Source organism: Pristiophorus japonicus, chromosome 1 (assembly GCF_044704955.1).
Source record: "Pristiophorus japonicus isolate sPriJap1 chromosome 1, sPriJap1.hap1, whole genome shotgun sequence".
NCBI lineage: Eukaryota > Metazoa > Chordata > Chondrichthyes > Pristiophoridae > Pristiophorus > Pristiophorus japonicus.
Window position 1 is genome coordinate 476,043,526 of NC_091977.1, and position 19,016 is coordinate 476,062,541.

The following is a 19,016-nucleotide window of genomic DNA, read 5'->3' on the forward strand; positions in this document are numbered from 1 at the left end:
TTGATACTTGCATAGAAGTTTTTCCTTCTTTCATTTCAGCTGCATTCATGCAAAAATCGGAAAGTTTTGCTGCGACAGCACACCAAAGGATTTGATGTCCCTCAGCCTGCGGTGACCTTCAGAAGCAGATGGGCTCACACCACACCTGACACAACTCTTGCGTCTGAACAATTACCCGAGCCAAAAGAAAAGTGGAGAATGCGGGCATTGATCCCGCTACCTCTCACATGCAAAGCGAGCGCTCTACCATTTGAGCTAATTCCCCATTCACGTCTAGCATTAGCTCCCAGTTTGCATCTGACTAGCCCCTTATCACTTGCCTCCTCGCTATTCCACGACCAGCAGAAATCTCCTGCTTCAGGTTGGCCTGCTCACTGAACACTTTCAATGCTTTGCTCCAATCGACGTTACTGAGCAATAGCAGGCGAGCAAGGGCAGGACTGGAAGCCATGGATATGGTGAAAGACGCCGAGAAGAGCTCGAGCCTGCGCAAGGGAAGCGACTTGAGCGCAACGTCGCAGCCGCCACGAGCGTGAGGGAGCAGGCGAGAGCCCTTTCTGACTGATGGACAGATGACTTCTATTGCCTGAGGCTTTGCCTGAAAGAAAGTGCTGGCTCTTTACATGCATTGCTGCTCAAAGGCACTCCCTGCTGACACACACATGCAAGTGTTCAAGCAAAACGGCGAAGGCACTGTCCTGTGCCTCAGCTGCAACATGTTCAGCTGCAAACTGCTCGTCATATTATGAGCTCTGCCTTTAGCGAATTGCCACTTACCACGCACATACTTACTTCAAAAGAATGCGCACTGCTTCAAGACGGAGTGCAACCAACCACCTAAGGACGACTTTGCTTTGCTTTGTTTTCGACTGCACTGCTCCGCTCCCCACCTGTCAATCGAAGGGAAGCGGCAGAGGTGCCTATCTTTGGTGATTCTCTGCCGCATGCCTTTCAATGCTGCCCGTCTTGTGTACTTCCTGATGTCGCAGCTATTTTTCACAGCCTGGGCCGGCGGCGCAATGGATAACGCGTCTGACTACGGATTAGAAGATTGCAGGTTCGGCACCTACCTGGCTCGAGCATTTTTGCAATCTTTGCATTCTGGCTTTGGATGCCACGGAAGCGAACATAGTTGGTCACATTCTCCAGTTACTCAGCTGACAAGTGTCTTCTTAGCGCAGTAGGCAGCGTGTCAGTCTCATAATCTGAAGGTCCTGAGTTCGATCCTTAGAGAAGGCGTTGATACTTGCATAGAAGTTTTTCCTTCTTTCATTTCAGCTGCATTCATGCAAAAATCGGAAAGTTTTGCTGCGACAGCACACCAAAGGATTTGATGTCCCTCAGCCTGCGGTGACCTTCAGAAGCAGATGGGCTCACACCACACCTGACACAACTCTTGCGTCTGAACAATTACCCGAGCCAAAAGAAAAGTGGAGAATGCGGGCATTGATCCCGCTACCTCTCACATGCAAAGCGAGCGCTCTACCATTTGAGCTAATTCCCCATTCACGTCTGGCATTAGCTCCCAGTTTGCATCTGACTAGCCCCTTATCACTTGCCTCCTCGCTATTCCACGACCAGCAGAAATCTCCTGCTTCAGGTTGGCCTGCTCACTGAACACTTTCAATGCTTTGCTCCAATCGACGTTACTGAGCAATAGCAGGCGAGCAAGGGCAGGACTGGAAGCCATGGATATGGTGAAAGACGCCGAGAAGAGCTCGAGCCTGCGCAAGGGAAGCGACTTGAGCGCAACGTCGCAGCCGCCACGAGCGAGAGGGAGCAGGCGAAAGCCCTTTCTGACTGATGGACAGATGACTTCTATTGCCTGAGGCTTTGCCTGAAAGAAAGTGCTGGCTCTTTACATGCATTGCTGCTCAAAGGCACTCCCTGCTGACACACACATGCAAGTGTTCAAGCAAAACGGCGAAGGCACTGTCCTGTGCCTCAGCTGCAACATGTTCAGCTGCAAACTGCTCGTCATATTATGAGCTCTGCCTTTAGCGAATTGCCACTTACCACGCACATACTTACTTCAAAAGAATGCGCACTGCTTCAAGACGGAGTGCAACCAACCACCTAAGGACGACTTTGCTTTGCTTTGTTTTCGACTGCACTGCTCCGCTCCCCACCTGTCAATCGAAGGGAAGCGGCAGAGGTGCCTATCTTTGGTGATTCTCTGCCGCATGCCTTTCAATGCTGCCCGTCCTGTGTACTTCCTGATGTCGCAGCTATTTTTCACAGCCTGGGCCGGCGGCGCAATGGATAACGCGTCTGACTACGGATTAGAAGATTGCAGGTTCGGCTCCTACCTGGCTCGAGCATTTTTGCAATCTTTGCATTCTGGCTTTGGATGCCACGGAAGCGAACATAGTTGGTCACATTCTCCAGTTACTCAGCTGACAAGTGTCTTCTTAGCGCAGTAGGCAGCGTGTCAGTCTCATAATCTGAAGGTCCTGAGTTCGATCCTTAGAGAAGGCGTTGATACTTGCATAGAAGTTTTTCCTTCTTTCATTTCAGCTGCATTCATGCAAAAATCGGAAAGTTTTGCTGCGACAGCACACCAAAGGATTTGATGTCCCTCAGCCTGCGGTGACCTTCAGAAGCAGATGGGCTCACACCACACCTGACACAACTCTTGCGTCTGAACAATTACCCGAGCCAAAAGAAAAGTGGAGAATGCGGGCATTGATCCCGCTACCTCGCACATGCAAAGCGAGCGCTCTACCATTTGAGCTAATTCCCCATTCACGTCTGGCATTAGCTCCCAGTTTGCATCTGACTAGCCCCTTATCACTTGCCTCCTCGCTATTCCACGACCAGCAGAAATCTCCTGCTTCAGGTTGGCCTGCTCACTGAACACTTTCAATGCTTTGCTCCAATCGACGTTACTGAGCAATAGCAGGCGAGCAAGGGCAGGACTGGAAGCCATGGATATGGTGAAAGACGCCGAGAAGAGCTCGAGCCTGCGCAAGGGAAGCGACTTGAGCGCAACGTCGCAGCCGCCACGAGCGAGAGGGAGCAGGCGAAAGCCCTTTCTGACTGATGGACAGATGACTTCTATTGCCTGAGGCTTTGCCTGAAAGAAAGTGCTGGCTCTTTACATGCATTGCTGCTCAAAGGCACTCCCTGCTGACACACACATGCAAGTGTTCAAGCAAAACGGCGAAGGCACTGTCCTGTGCCTCAGCTGCAACATGTTCAGCTGCAAACTGCTCGTCATATTATGAGCTCTGCCTTTAGCGAATTGCCACTTACCACGCACATACTTACTTCAAAAGAATGCGCACTGCTTCAAGACGGAGTGCAACCAACCACCTAAGGACGACTTTGCTTTGCTTTGTTTTCGACTGCACTGCTCCGCTCCCCACCTGTCAATCGAAGGGAAGCGGCAGAGGTGCCTATCTTTGGTGATTCTCTGCCGCATGCCTTTCAATGCTGCCCGTCTTGTGTACTTCCTGATGTCGCAGCTATTTTTCACAGCCTGGGCCGGCGGCGCAATGGATAACGCGTCTGACTACGGATTAGAAGATTGCAGGTTCGGCTCCTACCTGGCTCGAGCATTTTTGCAATCTTTGCATTCTGGCTTTGGATGCCACGGAAGCGAACATAGTTGGTCACATTTTCCAGTTACTAAGCTGGCAAGTGTCTTCTTAGCGCAGTAGGCAGCGTGTCAGTCTCATAATCTGAAGTTCCTGAGTTCGATCCTTAGAGAAGGCATTGATACTTGCATAGAAGTTTTTCCTTCTTTCATTTCAGCTGCATTCATGCAAAAATCGGAAAGTTTTGCTGCGACAGCACACCAAAGGATTTGATGTCCCTCAGCCTGCGGTGACCTTCAGAAGCAGATGGGCTCACACCACACCTGACACAACTCTTGCGTCTGAACAATTACCCGAGCCAAAAGAAAAGTGGAGAATGCGGGCATTGATCCCGCTACCTCTCACATGCAAAGCGAGCGCTCTACCATTTGAGCTAATTCCCCATTCACGTCTGGCATTAGCTCCCAGTTTGCATCTGACTAGCCCCTTATCACTTGCCTCCTCGCTATTCCACGACCAGCAGAAATCTCCTGCTTCAGGTTGGCCTGCTCACTGAACACTTTCAATGCTTTGCTCCAATCGACGTTACTGAGCAATAGCAGGCGAGCAAGGGCAGGACTGGAAGCCATGGATATGGTGAAAGATGCCGAGAAGAGCTCGAGCCTGCGCAAGGGAAGCGACTTGAGCGCAACGTCGCAGCCGCCACGAGCGTGAGGGAGCAGGCGAAAGCCCTTTCTGACTGATGGACAGATGACTTCTATTGCCTGAGGCTTTGCCTGAAAGAAAGTGCTGGCTCTTTACATGCATTGCTGCTCAAAGGCACTCCCTGCTGACACACACATGCAAGTGTTCAAGCAAAACGGCGAAGGCACTGTCCTGTGCCTCAGCTGCAACATGTTCAGCTGCAAACTGCTCGTCATATTATGAGCTCTGCCTTTAGCGAATTGCCACTTACCACGCACATACTTACTTCAAAAGAATGCGCACTGCTTCAAGACGGAGTGCAACCAACCACCTAAGGACGACTTTGCTTTGCTTTGTTTTCGACTGCACTGCTCCGCTCCCCACCTGTCAATCGAAGGGAAGCGGCAGAGGTGCCTATCTTTGGTGATTCTCTGCCGCATGCCTTTCAATGCTGCCCGTCTTGTGTACTTCCTGATGTCGCAGCTATTTTTCACAGCCTGGGCCGGCGGCGCAATGGATAACGCGTCTGACTACGGATTAGAAGATTGCAGGTTCGGCACCTACCTGGCTCGAGCATTTTTGCAATCTTTGCATTCTGGCTTTGGATGCCACGGAAGCGAACATAGTTGGTCACATTCTCCAGTTACTCAGCTGACAAGTGTCTTCTTAGCGCAGTAGGCAGCGTGTCAGTCTCATAATCTGAAGGTCCTGAGTTCGATCCTTAGAGAAGGCGTTGATACTTGCATAGAAGTTTTTCCTTCTTTCATTTCAGCTGCATTCATGCAAAAATCGGAAAGTTTTGCTGCGACAGCACACCAAAGGATTTGATGTCCCTCAGCCTGCGGTGACCTTCAGAAGCAGATGGGCTCACACCACACCTGACACAACTCTTGCGTCTGAACAATTACCCGAGCCAAAAGAAAAGTGGAGAATGCGGGCATTGATCCCGCTACCTCTCACATGCAAAGCGAGCGCTCTACCATTTGAGCTAATTCCCCATTCACGTCTGGCATTAGCTCCCAGTTTGCATCTGACTAGCCCCTTATCACTTGCCTCCTCGCTATTCCACGACCAGCAGAAATCTCCTGCTTCAGGTTGGCCTGCTCACTGAACACTTTCAATGCTTTGCTCCAATCGACGTTACTGAGCAATAGCAGGCGAGCAAGGGCAGGACTGGAAGCCATGGATATGGTGAAAGACGCCGAGAAGAGCTCGAGCCTGCGCAAGGGAAGCGACTTGAGCGCAACGTCGCAGCCGCCACGAGCGAGAGGGAGCAGGCGAAAGCCCTTTCTGACTGATGGACAGATGACTTCTATTGCCTGAGGCTTTGCCTGAAAGAAAGTGCTGGCTCTTTACATGCATTGCTGCTCAAAGGCACTCCCTGCTGACACACACATGCAAGTGTTCAAGCAAAACGGCGAAGGCACTGTCCTGTGCCTCAGCTGCAACATGTTCAGCTGCAAACTGCTCGTCATATTATGAGCTCTGCCTTTAGCGAATTGCCACTTACCACGCACATACTTACTTCAAAAGAATGCGCACTGCTTCAAGACGGAGTGCAACCAACCACCTAAGGACGACTTTGCTTTGCTTTGTTTTCGACTGCACTGCTCCGCTCCCCACCTGTCAATCGAAGGGAAGCGGCAGAGGTGCCTATCTTTGGTGATTCTCTGCCGCATGCCTTTCAATGCTGCCCGTCCTGTGTACTTCCTGATGTCGCAGCTATTTTTCACAGCCTGGGCCGGCGGCGCAATGGATAACGCGTCTGACTACGGATTAGAAGATTGCAGGTTCGGCTCCTACCTGGCTCGAGCATTTTTGCAATCTTTGCATTCTGGCTTTGGATGCCACGGAAGCGAACATAGTTGGTCACATTCTCCAGTTACTCAGCTGACAAGTGTCTTCTTAGCGCAGTAGGCAGCGTGTCAGTCTCATAATCTGAAGGTCCTGAGTTCGATCCTTAGAGAAGGCGTTGATACTTGCATAGAAGTTTTTCCTTCTTTCATTTCAGCTGCATTCATGCAAAAATCGGAAAGTTTTGCTGCGACAGCACACCAAAGGATTTGATGTCCCTCAGCCTGCGGTGACCTTCAGAAGCAGATGGGCTCACACCACACCTGACACAACTCTTGCGTCTGAACAATTACCCGAGCCAAAAGAAAAGTGGAGAATGCGGGCATTGATCCCGCTACCTCGCACATGCAAAGCGAGCGCTCTACCATTTGAGCTAATTCCCCATTCACGTCTGGCATTAGCTCCCAGTTTGCATCTGACTAGCCCCTTATCACTTGCCTCCTCGCTATTCCACGACCAGCAGAAATCTCCTGCTTCAGGTTGGCCTGCTCACTGAACACTTTCAATGCTTTGCTCCAATCGACGTTACTGAGCAATAGCAGGCGAGCAAGGGCAGGACTGGAAGCCATGGATATGGTGAAAGACGCCGAGAAGAGCTCGAGCCTGCGCAAGGGAAGCGACTTGAGCGCAACGTCGCAGCCGCCACGAGCGAGAGGGAGCAGGCGAAAGCCCTTTCTGACTGATGGACAGATGACTTCTATTGCCTGAGGCTTTGCCTGAAAGAAAGTGCTGGCTCTTTACATGCATTGCTGCTCAAAGGCACTCCCTGCTGACACACACATGCAAGTGTTCAAGCAAAACGGCGAAGGCACTGTCCTGTGCCTCAGCTGCAACATGTTCAGCTGCAAACTGCTCGTCATATTATGAGCTCTGCCTTTAGCGAATTGCCACTTACCACGCACATACTTACTTCAAAAGAATGCGCACTGCTTCAAGACGGAGTGCAACCAACCACCTAAGGACGACTTTGCTTTGCTTTGTTTTCGACTGCACTGCTCCGCTCCCCACCTGTCAATCGAAGGGAAGCGGCAGAGGTGCCTATCTTTGGTGATTCTCTGCCGCATGCCTTTCAATGCTGCCCGTCTTGTGTACTTCCTGATGTCGCAGCTATTTTTCACAGCCTGGGCCGGCGGCGCAATGGATAACGCGTCTGACTACGGATTAGAAGATTGCAGGTTCGGCTCCTACCTGGCTCGAGCATTTTTGCAATCTTTGCATTCTGGCTTTGGATGCCACGGAAGCGAACATAGTTGGTCACATTTTCCAGTTACTAAGCTGGCAAGTGTCTTCTTAGCGCAGTAGGCAGCGTGTCAGTCTCATAATCTGAAGTTCCTGAGTTCGATCCTTAGAGAAGGCATTGATACTTGCATAGAAGTTTTTCCTTCTTTCATTTCAGCTGCATTCATGCAAAAATCGGAAAGTTTTGCTGCGACAGCACACCAAAGGATTTGATGTCCCTCAGCCTGCGGTGACCTTCAGAAGCAGATGGGCTCACACCACACCTGACACAACTCTTGCGTCTGAACAATTACCCGAGCCAAAAGAAAAGTGGAGAATGCGGGCATTGATCCCGCTACCTCTCACATGCAAAGCGAGCGCTCTACCATTTGAGCTAATTCCCCATTCACGTCTGGCATTAGCTCCCAGTTTGCATCTGACTAGCCCCTTATCACTTGCCTCCTCGCTATTCCACGACCAGCAGAAATCTCCTGCTTCAGGTTGGCCTGCTCACTGAACACTTTCAATGCTTTGCTCCAATCGACGTTACTGAGCAATAGCAGGCGAGCAAGGGCAGGACTGGAAGCCATGGATATGGTGAAAGATGCCGAGAAGAGCTCGAGCCTGCGCAAGGGAAGCGACTTGAGCGCAACGTCGCAGCCGCCACGAGCGTGAGGGAGCAGGCGAGAGCCCTTTCTGACTGATGGACAGATGACTTCTATTGCCTGAGGCTTTGCCTGAAAGAAAGTGCTGGCTCTTTACATGCATTGCTGCTCAAAGGCACTCCCTGCTGACACACACATGCAAGTGTTCAAGCAAAACGGCGAAGGCACTGTCCTGTGCCTCAGCTGCAACATGTTCAGCTGCAAACTGCTCGTCATATTATGAGCTCTGCCTTTAGCGAATTGCCACTTACCACGCACATACTTACTTCAAAAGAATGCGCACTGCTTCAAGACGGAGTGCAACCAACCACCTAAGGACGACTTTGCTTTGCTTTGTTTTCGACTGCACTGCTCCGCTCCCCACCTGTCAATCGAAGGGAAGCGGCAGAGGTGCCTATCTTTGGTGATTCTCTGCCGCATGCCTTTCAATGCTGCCCGTCCTGTGTACTTCCTGATGTCGCAGCTATTTTTCACAGCCTGGGCCGGCGGCGCAATGGATAACGCGTCTGACTACGGATTAGAAGATTGCAGGTTCGGCTCCTACCTGGCTCGAGCATTTTTGCAATCTTTGCATTCTGGCTTTGGATGCCACGGAAGCGAACATAGTTGGTCACATTCTCCAGTTACTCAGCTGACAAGTGTCTTCTTAGCGCAGTAGGCAGCGTGTCAGTCTCATAATCTGAAGGTCCTGAGTTCGATCCTTAGAGAAGGCGTTGATACTTGCATAGAAGTTTTTCCTTCTTTCATTTCAGCTGCATTCATGCAAAAATCGGAAAGTTTTGCTGCGACAGCACACCAAAGGATTTGATGTCCCTCAGCCTGCGGTGACCTTCAGAAGCAGATGGGCTCACACCACACCTGACACAACTCTTGCGTCTGAACAATTACCCGAGCCAAAAGAAAAGTGGAGAATGCGGGCATTGATCCCGCTACCTCTCACATGCAAAGCGAGCGCTCTACCATTTGAGCTAATTCCCCATTCACGTCTGGCATTAGCTCCCAGTTTGCATCTGACTAGCCCCTTATCACTTGCCTCCTCGCTATTCCACGACCAGCAGAAATCTCCTGCTTCAGGTTGGCCTGCTCACTGAACACTTTCAATGCTTTGCTCCAATCGACGTTACTGAGCAATAGCAGGCGAGCAAGGGCAGGACTGGAAGCCATGGATATGGTGAAAGACGCCGAGAAGAGCTCGAGCCTGCGCAAGGGAAGCGACTTGAGCGCAACGTCGCAGCCGCCACGAGCGAGAGGGAGCAGGCGAAAGCCCTTTCTGACTGATGGACAGATGACTTCTATTGCCTGAGGCTTTGCCTGAAAGAAAGTGCTGGCTCTTTACATGCATTGCTGCTCAAAGGCACTCCCTGCTGACACACACATGCAAGTGTTCAAGCAAAACGGCGAAGGCACTGTCCTGTGCCTCAGCTGCAACATGTTCAGCTGCAAACTGCTCGTCATATTATGAGCTCTGCCTTTAGCGAATTGCCACTTACCACGCACATACTTACTTCAAAAGAATGCGCACTGCTTCAAGACGGAGTGCAACCAACCACCTAAGGACGACTTTGCTTTGCTTTGTTTTCGACTGCACTGCTCCGCTCCCCACCTGTCAATCGAAGGGAAGCGGCAGAGGTGCCTATCTTTGGTGATTCTCTGCCGCATGCCTTTCAATGCTGCCCGTCTTGTGTACTTCCTGATGTCGCAGCTATTTTTCACAGCCTGGGCCGGCGGCGCAATGGATAACGCGTCTGACTACGGATTAGAAGATTGCAGGTTCGGCTCCTACCTGGCTCGAGCATTTTTGCAATCTTTGCATTCTGGCTTTGGATGCCACGGAAGCGAACATAGTTGGTCACATTTTCCAGTTACTAAGCTGGCAAGTGTCTTCTTAGCGCAGTAGGCAGCGTGTCAGTCTCATAATCTGAAGTTCCTGAGTTCGATCCTTAGAGAAGGCATTGATACTTGCATAGAAGTTTTTCCTTCTTTCATTTCAGCTGCATTCATGCAAAAATCGGAAAGTTTTGCTGCGACAGCACACCAAAGGATTTGATGTCCCTCAGCCTGCGGTGACCTTCAGAAGCAGATGGGCTCACACCACACCTGACACAACTCTTGCGTCTGAACAATTACCCGAGCCAAAAGAAAAGTGGAGAATGCGGGCATTGATCCCGCTACCTCTCACATGCAAAGCGAGCGCTCTACCATTTGAGCTAATTCCCCATTCACGTCTGGCATTAGCTCCCAGTTTGCATCTGACTAGCCCCTTATCACTTGCCTCCTCGCTATTCCACGACCAGCAGAAATCTCCTGCTTCAGGTTGGCCTGCTCACTGAACACTTTCAATGCTTTGCTCCAATCGACGTTACTGAGCAATAGCAGGCGAGCAAGGGCAGGACTGGAAGCCATGGATATGGTGAAAGATGCCGAGAAGAGCTCGAGCCTGCGCAAGGGAAGCGACTTGAGCGCAACGTCGCAGCCGCCACGAGCGTGAGGGAGCAGGCGAGAGCCCTTTCTGACTGATGGACAGATGACTTCTATTGCCTGAGGCTTTGCCTGAAAGAAAGTGCTGGCTCTTTACATGCATTGCTGCTCAAAGGCACTCCCTGCTGACACACACATGCAAGTGTTCAAGCAAAACGGCGAAGGCACTGTCCTGTGCCTCAGCTGCAACATGTTCAGCTGCAAACTGCTCGTCATATTATGAGCTCTGCCTTTAGCGAATTGCCACTTACCACGCACATACTTACTTCAAAAGAATGCGCACTGCTTCAAGACGGAGTGCAACCAACCACCTAAGGACGACTTTGCTTTGCTTTGTTTTCGACTGCACTGCTCCGCTCCCCACCTGTCAATCGAAGGGAAGCGGCAGAGGTGCCTATCTTTGGTGATTCTCTGCCGCATGCCTTTCAATGCTGCCCGTCTTGTGTACTTCCTGATGTCGCAGCTATTTTTCACAGCCTGGGCCGGCGGCGCAATGGATAACGCGTCTGACTACGGATTAGAAGATTGCAGGTTCGGCTCCTACCTGGCTCGAGCATTTTTGCAATCTTTGCATTCTGGCTTTGGATGCCACGGAAGCGAACATAGTTGGTCACATTCTCCAGTTACTAAGCTGGCAAGTGTCTTCTTAGCGCAGTAGGCAGCGTGTCAGTCTCAGAATCTGAAGGTCCTGAGTTCGATCCTTAGAGAAGGCATTGATACTTGCATAGAAGTTTTTCCTTCTTTCATTTCAGCTGCATTCATGCAAAAATCGGAAAGTTTTGCTGCGACAGCACACCAAAGGATTTGATGTCCCTCAGCCTGCGGTGACCTTCAGAAGCAGATGGGCTCACACCACACCTGACACAACTCTTGCGTCTGAACAATTACCCGAGCCAAAAGAAAAGTGGAGAATGCGGGCATTGATCCCGCTACCTCTCACATGCAAAGCGAGCGCTCTACCATTTGAGCTAATTCCCCATTCACGTCTGGCATTAGCTCCCAGTTTGCATCTGACTAGCCCCTTATCACTTGCCTCCTCGCTATTCCACGACCAGCAGAAATCTCCTGCTTCAGGTTGGCCTGCTCACTGAACACTTTCAATGCTTTGCTCCAATCGACGTTACTGAGCAATAGCAGGCGAGCAAGGGCAGGACTGGAAGCCATGGATATGGTGAAAGACGCCGAGAAGAGCTCGAGCCTGCGCAAGGGAAGCGACTTGAGCGCAACGTCGCAGCCGCCACGAGCGAGAGGGAGCAGGCGAAAGCCCTTTCTGACTGATGGACAGATGACTTCTATTGCCTGAGGCTTTGCCTGAAAGAAAGTGCTGGCTCTTTACATGCATTGCTGCTCAAAGGCACTCCCTGCTGACACACACATGCAAGTGTTCAAGCAAAACGGCGAAGGCACTGTCCTGTGCCTCAGCTGCAACATGTTCAGCTGCAAACTGCTCGTCATATTATGAGCTCTGCCTTTAGCGAATTGCCACTTACCACGCACATACTTACTTCAAAAGAATGCGCACTGCTTCAAGACGGAGTGCAACCAACCACCTAAGGACGACTTTGCTTTGCTTTGTTTTCGACTGCACTGCTCCGCTCCCCACCTGTCAATCGAAGGGAAGCGGCAGAGGTGCCTATCTTTGGTGATTCTCTGCCGCATGCCTTTCAATGCTGCCCGTCTTGTGTACTTCCTGATGTCGCAGCTATTTTTCACAGCCTGGGCCGGCGGCGCAATGGATAACGCGTCTGACTACGGATTAGAAGATTGCAGGTTCGGCTCCTACCTGGCTCGAGCATTTTTGCAATCTTTGCATTCTGGCTTAGGATGCCACGGAAGCGAACATATTTGGTCACATTTTCCAGTTACTAAGCTGGCAAGTGTCTTCTTAGCGCAGTAGGCAGCGTGTCAGTCTCATAATCTGAAGTTCCTGAGTTCGATCCTTAGAGAAGGCATTGATACTTGCATAGAAGTTTTTCCTTCTTTCATTTCAGCTGCATTCATGCAAAAATCGGAAAGTTTTGCTGCGACAGCACACCAAAGGATTTGATGTCCCTCAGCCTGCGGTGACCTTCAGAAGCAGATGGGCTCACACCACACCTGACACAACTCTTGCGTCTGAACAATTACCCGAGCCAAAAGAAAAGTGGAGAATGCGGGCATTGATCCCGCTACCTCTCACATGCAAAGCGAGCACTCTACCATTTGAGCTAATTCCCCATTCACGTCTAGCATTAGCTCCCAGTTTGCATCTGACTAGCCCCTTATCACTTGCCTCCTCGCTATTCCACGACCAGCAGAAATCTCCTGCTTCAGGTTGGCCTGCTCACTGAACACTTTCAATGCTTTGCTCCAATCGACGTTACTGAGCAATAGCAGGCGAGCAAGGGCAGGACTGGAAGCCATGGATATGGTGAAAGACGCCGAGAAGAGCTCGAGCCTGCGCAAGGGAAGCGACTTGAGCGCAACGTCGCAGCCGCCACGAGCGTGAGGGAGCAGGCGAGAGCCCTTTCTGACTGATGGACAGATGACTTCTATTGCCTGAGGCTTTGCCTGAAAGAAAGTGCTGGCTCTTTACATGCATTGCTGCTCAAAGGCACTCCCTGCTGACACACACATGCAAGTGTTCAAGCAAAACGGCGAAGGCACTGTCCTGTGCCTCAGCTGCAACATGTTCAGCTGCAAACTGCTCGTCATATTATGAGCTCTGCCTTTAGCGAATTGCCACTTACCACGCACATACTTACTTCAAAAGAATGCGCACTGCTTCAAGACGGAGTGCAACCAACCACCTAAGGACGACTTTGCTTTGCTTTGTTTTCGACTGCACTGCTCCGCTCCCCACCTGTCAATCGAAGGGAAGCGGCAGAGGTGCCTATCTTTGGTGATTCTCTGCCGCATGCCTTTCAATGCTGCCCGTCTTGTGTACTTCCTGATGTCGCAGCTATTTTTCACAGCCTGGGCCGGCGGCGCAATGGATAACGCGTCTGACTACGGATTAGAAGATTGCAGGTTCGGCTCCTACCTGGCTCGAGCATTTTTGCAATCTTTGCATTCTGGCTTTGGATGCCACGGAAGCGAACATAGTTGGTCACATTTTCCAGTTACTAAGCTGGCAAGTGTCTTCTTAGCGCAGTAGGCAGCGTGTCAGTCTCATAATCTGAAGTTCCTGAGTTCGATCCTTAGAGAAGGCGTTGATACTTGCATAGAAGTTTTTCCTTCTTTCATTTCAGCTGCATTCATGCAAAAATCGGAAAGTTTTGCTGCGACAGCACACCAAAGGATTTGATGTCTCTCAGCCTGCGGTGACCTTCAGAAGCAGATGGGCTCACACCACACCTGACACAACTCTTGCGTCTGAACAATTACCCGAGCCAAAAGAAAAGTGGAGAATGCGGGCATTGATCCCGCTACCTCTCACATGCAAAGCGAGCGCTCTACCATTTGAGCTAATTCCCCATTCACGTCTGGCATTAGCTCCCAGTTTGCATCTGACTAGCCCCTTATCACTTGCCTCCTCGCTATTCCACGACCAGCAGAAATCTCCTGCTTCAGGTTGGCCTGCTCACTGAACACTTTCAATGCTTTGCTCCAATCGACGTTACTGAGCAATAGCAGGCGAGCAAGGGCAGGACTGGAAGCCATGGATATGGTGAAAGACGCCGAGAAGAGCTCGAGCCTGCGCAAGGGAAGCGACTTGAGCGCAACGTCGCAGCCGCCACGAGCGAGAGGGAGCAGGCGAAAGCCCTTTCTGACTGATGGACAGATGACTTCTATTGCCTGAGGCTTTGCCTGAAAGAAAGTGCTGGCTCTTTACATGCATTGCTGCTCAAAGGCACTCCCTGCTGACACACACATGCAAGTGTTCAAGCAAAACGGCGAAGGCACTGTCCTGTGCCTCAGCTGCAACATGTTCAGCTGCAAACTGCTCGTCATATTATGAGCTCTGCCTTTAGCGAATTGCCACTTACCACGCACATACTTACTTCAAAAGAATGCGCACTGCTTCAAGACGGAGTGCAACCAACCACCTAAGGACGACTTTGCTTTGCTTTGTTTTCGACTGCACTGCTCCGCTCCCCACCTGTCAATCGAAGGGAAGCGGCAGAGGTGCCTATCTTTGGTGATTCTCTGCCGCATGCCTTTCAATGCTGCCCGTCTTGTGTACTTCCTGATGTCGCAGCTATTTTTCACAGCCTGGGCCGGCGGCGCAATGGATAACGCGTCTGACTACGGATTAGAAGATTGCAGGTTCGGCTCCTACCTGGCTCGAGCATTTTTGCAATCTTTGCATTCTGGCTTAGGATGCCACGGAAGCGAACATATTTGGTCACATTTTCCAGTTACTAAGCTGGCAAGTGTCTTCTTAGCGCAGTAGGCAGCGTGTCAGTCTCATAATCTGAAGTTCCTGAGTTCGATCCTTAGAGAAGGCATTGATACTTGCATAGAAGTTTTTCCTTCTTTCATTTCAGCTGCATTCATGCAAAAATCGGAAAGTTTTGCTGCGACAGCACACCAAAGGATTTGATGTCCCTCAGCCTGCGGTGACCTTCAGAAGCAGATGGGCTCACACCACACCTGACACAACTCTTGCGTCTGAACAATTACCCGAGCCAAAAGAAAAGTGGAGAATGCGGGCATTGATCCCGCTACCTCTCACATGCAAAGCGAGCACTCTACCATTTGAGCTAATTCCCCATTCACGTCTAGCATTAGCTCCCAGTTTGCATCTGACTAGCCCCTTATCACTTGCCTCCTCGCTATTCCACGACCAGCAGAAATCTCCTGCTTCAGGTTGGCCTGCTCACTGAACACTTTCAATGCTTTGCTCCAATCGACGTTACTGAGCAATAGCAGGCGAGCAAGGGCAGGACTGGAAGCCATGGATATGGTGAAAGACGCCGAGAAGAGCTCGAGCCTGCGCAAGGGAAGCGACTTGAGCGCAACGTCGCAGCCGCCACGAGCGTGAGGGAGCAGGCGAGAGCCCTTTCTGACTGATGGACAGATGACTTCTATTGCCTGAGGCTTTGCCTGAAAGAAAGTGCTGGCTCTTTACATGCATTGCTGCTCAAAGGCACTCCCTGCTGACACACACATGCAAGTGTTCAAGCAAAACGGCGAAGGCACTGTCCTGTGCCTCAGCTGCAACATGTTCAGCTGCAAACTGCTCGTCATATTATGAGCTCTGCCTTTAGCGAATTGCCACTTACCACGCACATACTTACTTCAAAAGAATGCGCACTGCTTCAAGACGGAGTGCAACCAACCACCTAAGGACGACTTTGCTTTGCTTTGTTTTCGACTGCACTGCTCCGCTCCCCACCTGTCAATCGAAGGGAAGCGGCAGAGGTGCCTATCTTTGGTGATTCTCTGCCGCATGCCTTTCAATGCTGCCCGTCTTGTGTACTTCCTGATGTCGCAGCTATTTTTCACAGCCTGGGCCGGCGGCGCAATGGATAACGCGTCTGACTACGGATTAGAAGATTGCAGGTTCGGCTCCTACCTGGCTCAAGCATTTTTGCAATCTTTGCATTCTGGCTTTGGATGCCACGGAAGCGAACATAGTTGGTCACATTTTCCAGTTACTAAGCTGGCAAGTGTCTTCTTAGCGCAGTAGGCAGCGTGTCAGTCTCATAATCTGAAGTTCCTGAGTTCGATCCTTAGAGAAGGCGTTGATACTTGCATAGAAGTTTTTCCTTCTTTCATTTCAGCTGCATTCATGCAAAAATCGGAAAGTTTTGCTGCGACAGCACACCAAAGGATTTGATGTCTCTCAGCCTGCGGTGACCTTCAGAAGCAGATGGGCTCACACCACACCTGACACAACTCTTGCGTCTGAACAATTACCCGAGCCAAAAGAAAAGTGGAGAATGCGGGCATTGATCCCGCTACCTCTCACATGCAAAGCGAGCGCTCTACCATTTGAGCTAATTCCCCATTCACGTCTGGCATTAGCTCCCAGTTTGCATCTGACTAGCCCCTTATCACTTGCCTCCTCGCTATTCCACGACCAGCAGAAATCTCCTGCTTCAGGTTGGCCTGCTCACTGAACACTTTCAATGCTTTGCTCCAATCGACGTTACTGAGCAATAGCAGGCGAGCAAGGGCAGGACTGGAAGCCATGGATATGGTGAAAGACGCCGAGAAGAGCTCGAGCCTGCGCAAGGGAAGCGACTTGAGCGCAACGTCGCAGCCGCCACGAGCGAGAGGGAGCAGGCGAAAGCCCTTTCTGACTGATGGACAGATGACTTCTATTGCCTGAGGCTTTGCCTGAAAGAAAGTGCTGGCTCTTTACATGCATTGCTGCTCAAAGGCACTCCCTGCTGACACACACATGCAAGTGTTCAAGCAAAACGGCGAAGGCACTGTCCTGTGCCTCAGCTGCAACATGTTCAGCTGCAAACTGCTCGTCATATTATGAGCTCTGCCTTTAGCGAATTGCCACTTACCACGCACATACTTACTTCAAAAGAATGCGCACTGCTTCAAGACGGAGTGCAACCAACCACCTAAGGACGACTTTGCTTTGCTTTGTTTTCGACTGCACTGCTCCGCTCCCCACCTGTCAATCGAAGGGAAGCGGCAGAGGTGCCTATCTTTGGTGATTCTCTGCCGCATGCCTTTCAATGCTGCCCGTCCTGTGTACTTCCTGATGTCGCAGCTATTTTTCACAGCCTGGGCCGGCGGCGCAATGGATAACGCGTCTGACTACGGATTAGAAGATTGCAGGTTCGGCTCCTACCTGGCTCGAGCATTTTTGCAATCTTTGCATTCTGGCTTTGGATGCCACGGAAGCGAACATAGTTGGTCACATTCTCCAGTTACTCAGCTGACAAGTGTCTTCTTAGCGCAGTAGGCAGCGTGTCAGTCTCATAATCTGAAGGTCCTGAGTTCGATCCTTAGAGAAGGCGTTGATACTTGCATAGAAGTTTTTCCTTCTTTCATTTCAGCTGCATTCATGCAAAAATCGGAAAGTTTTGCTGCGACAGCACACCAAAGGATTTGATGTCCCTCAGCCTGCGGTGACCTTCAGAAGCAGATGGGCTCACACCACACCTGACACAACTCTTGCGTCTGAACAATTACCCGAGCCAAAAGAAAAGTGGAGAATGCGGGCATTGATCCCGCTACCTCTCACATGCAAAGCGAGCGCTCTACCATTTGAGCTAATTCCCCATTCACGTCTGGCATTAGCTCCCAGTTTGCATCTGACTAGCCCCTTATCACTTGCCTCCTCGCTATTCCACGACCAGCAGAAATCTCCTGCTTCAGGTTGGCCTGCTCACTGAACACTTTCAATGCTTTGCTCCAATCGACGTTACTGAGCAATAGCAGGCGAGCAAGGGCAGGACTGGAAGCCATGGATATGGTGAAAGACGCCGAGAAGAGCTCGAGCCTGCGCAAGGGAAGCGACTTGAGCGCAACGTCGCAGCCGCCACGAGCGAGAGGGAGCAGGCGAAAGCCCTTTCTGACTGATGGACAGATGACTTCTATTGCCTGAGGCTTTGCCTGAAAGAAAGTGCTGGCTCTTTACATGCATTGCTGCTCAAAGGCACTCCCTGCTGACACACACATGCAAGTGTTCAAGCAAAACGGCGAAGGCACTGTCCTGTGCCTCAGCTGCAACATGTTCAGCTGCAAACTGCTCGTCATATTATGAGCTCTGCCTTTAGCGAATTGCCACTTACCACGCACATACTTACTTCAAAAGAATGCGCACTGCTTCAAGACGGAGTGCAACCAACCACCTAAGGACGACTTTGCTTTGCTTTGTTTTCGACTGCACTGCTCCGCTCCCCACCTGTCAATCGAAGGGAAGCGGCAGAGGTGCCTATCTTTGGTGATTCTCTGCCGCATGCCTTTCAATGCTGCCCGTCTTGTGTACTTCCTGATGTCGCAGCTATTTTTCACAGCCTGGGCCGGCGGCGCAATGGATAACGCGTCTGACTACGGATTAGAAGATTGCAGGTTCGGCTCCTACCTGGCTCGAGCATTTTTGCAATCTTTGCATTCTGGCTTAGGATGCCACGGAAGCGAACATATTTGGTCACATTTTCCAGTTACTAAGCTGGCAAGTGTCTTCTTAGCGCAGTAGGCAGCGTGTCAGTCTCATAATCTGAAGTTCCTGAGTTCGATCCTTAGAGAAGGCATTGATACTTGCATAGAAGTTTTTCCTTCTTTCATTTCAGCTGCATTCATGCAAAAATCGGAAAGTTTTGCTGCGACAGCACACCAAAGGATTTGATGTCCCTCAGCCTGCGGTGACCTTCAGAAGCAGATGGGCTCACACCACACCTGACACAACTCTTGCGTCTGAACAATTACCCGAGCCAAAAGAAAAGTGGAGAATGCGGGCATTGATCCCGCTACCTCTCACATGCAAAGCGAGCACTCTACCATTTGAGCTAATTCCCCATTCACGTCTAGCATTAGCTCCCAGTTTGCATCTGACTAGCCCCTTATCACTTGCCTCCTCGCTATTCCACGACCAGCAGAAATCTCCTGCTTCAGGTTGGCCTGCTCACTGAACACTTTCAATGCTTTGCTCCAATCGACGTTACTGAGCAATAGCAGGCGAGCA

At 50.8% G+C, this 19,016-nt stretch overlaps 7 non-coding genes across 7 annotated transcripts; all 7 read left to right on the forward strand.

The window, feature by feature from the left end:
• The first annotated feature begins 1,166 nt into the window (after positions 1–1,166).
• Positions 1,167–1,239, forward strand: trnam-cau (transfer RNA methionine (anticodon CAU)). The gene has a single exon. It is a non-coding gene; the product is annotated as a tRNA-Met (tRNA).
• Positions 1,240–2,405: 1,166 nt separating this feature from the next.
• Positions 2,406–2,478, forward strand: trnam-cau (transfer RNA methionine (anticodon CAU)). Its single transcript has one exon. It is a non-coding gene; the product is annotated as a tRNA-Met (tRNA).
• Positions 2,479–4,883: 2,405 nt separating this feature from the next.
• On the forward strand, positions 4,884–4,956 carry trnam-cau (transfer RNA methionine (anticodon CAU)). Its single transcript has one exon. It is a non-coding gene; the product is annotated as a tRNA-Met (tRNA).
• A 1,166-nt stretch (positions 4,957–6,122) lies between these two features.
• trnam-cau (transfer RNA methionine (anticodon CAU)) lies at positions 6,123–6,195 on the forward strand. The gene has a single exon. It is a non-coding gene; the product is annotated as a tRNA-Met (tRNA).
• Positions 6,196–8,600: 2,405 nt separating this feature from the next.
• trnam-cau (transfer RNA methionine (anticodon CAU)) lies at positions 8,601–8,673 on the forward strand. Its single transcript has one exon. It is a non-coding gene; the product is annotated as a tRNA-Met (tRNA).
• A 2,405-nt stretch (positions 8,674–11,078) lies between these two features.
• On the forward strand, positions 11,079–11,151 carry trnal-cag (transfer RNA leucine (anticodon CAG)). Its single transcript has one exon. It is a non-coding gene; the product is annotated as a tRNA-Leu (tRNA).
• A 6,122-nt stretch (positions 11,152–17,273) lies between these two features.
• Positions 17,274–17,346, forward strand: trnam-cau (transfer RNA methionine (anticodon CAU)). The gene has a single exon. It is a non-coding gene; the product is annotated as a tRNA-Met (tRNA).
• Positions 17,347–19,016: the final 1,670 nt, after the last annotated feature.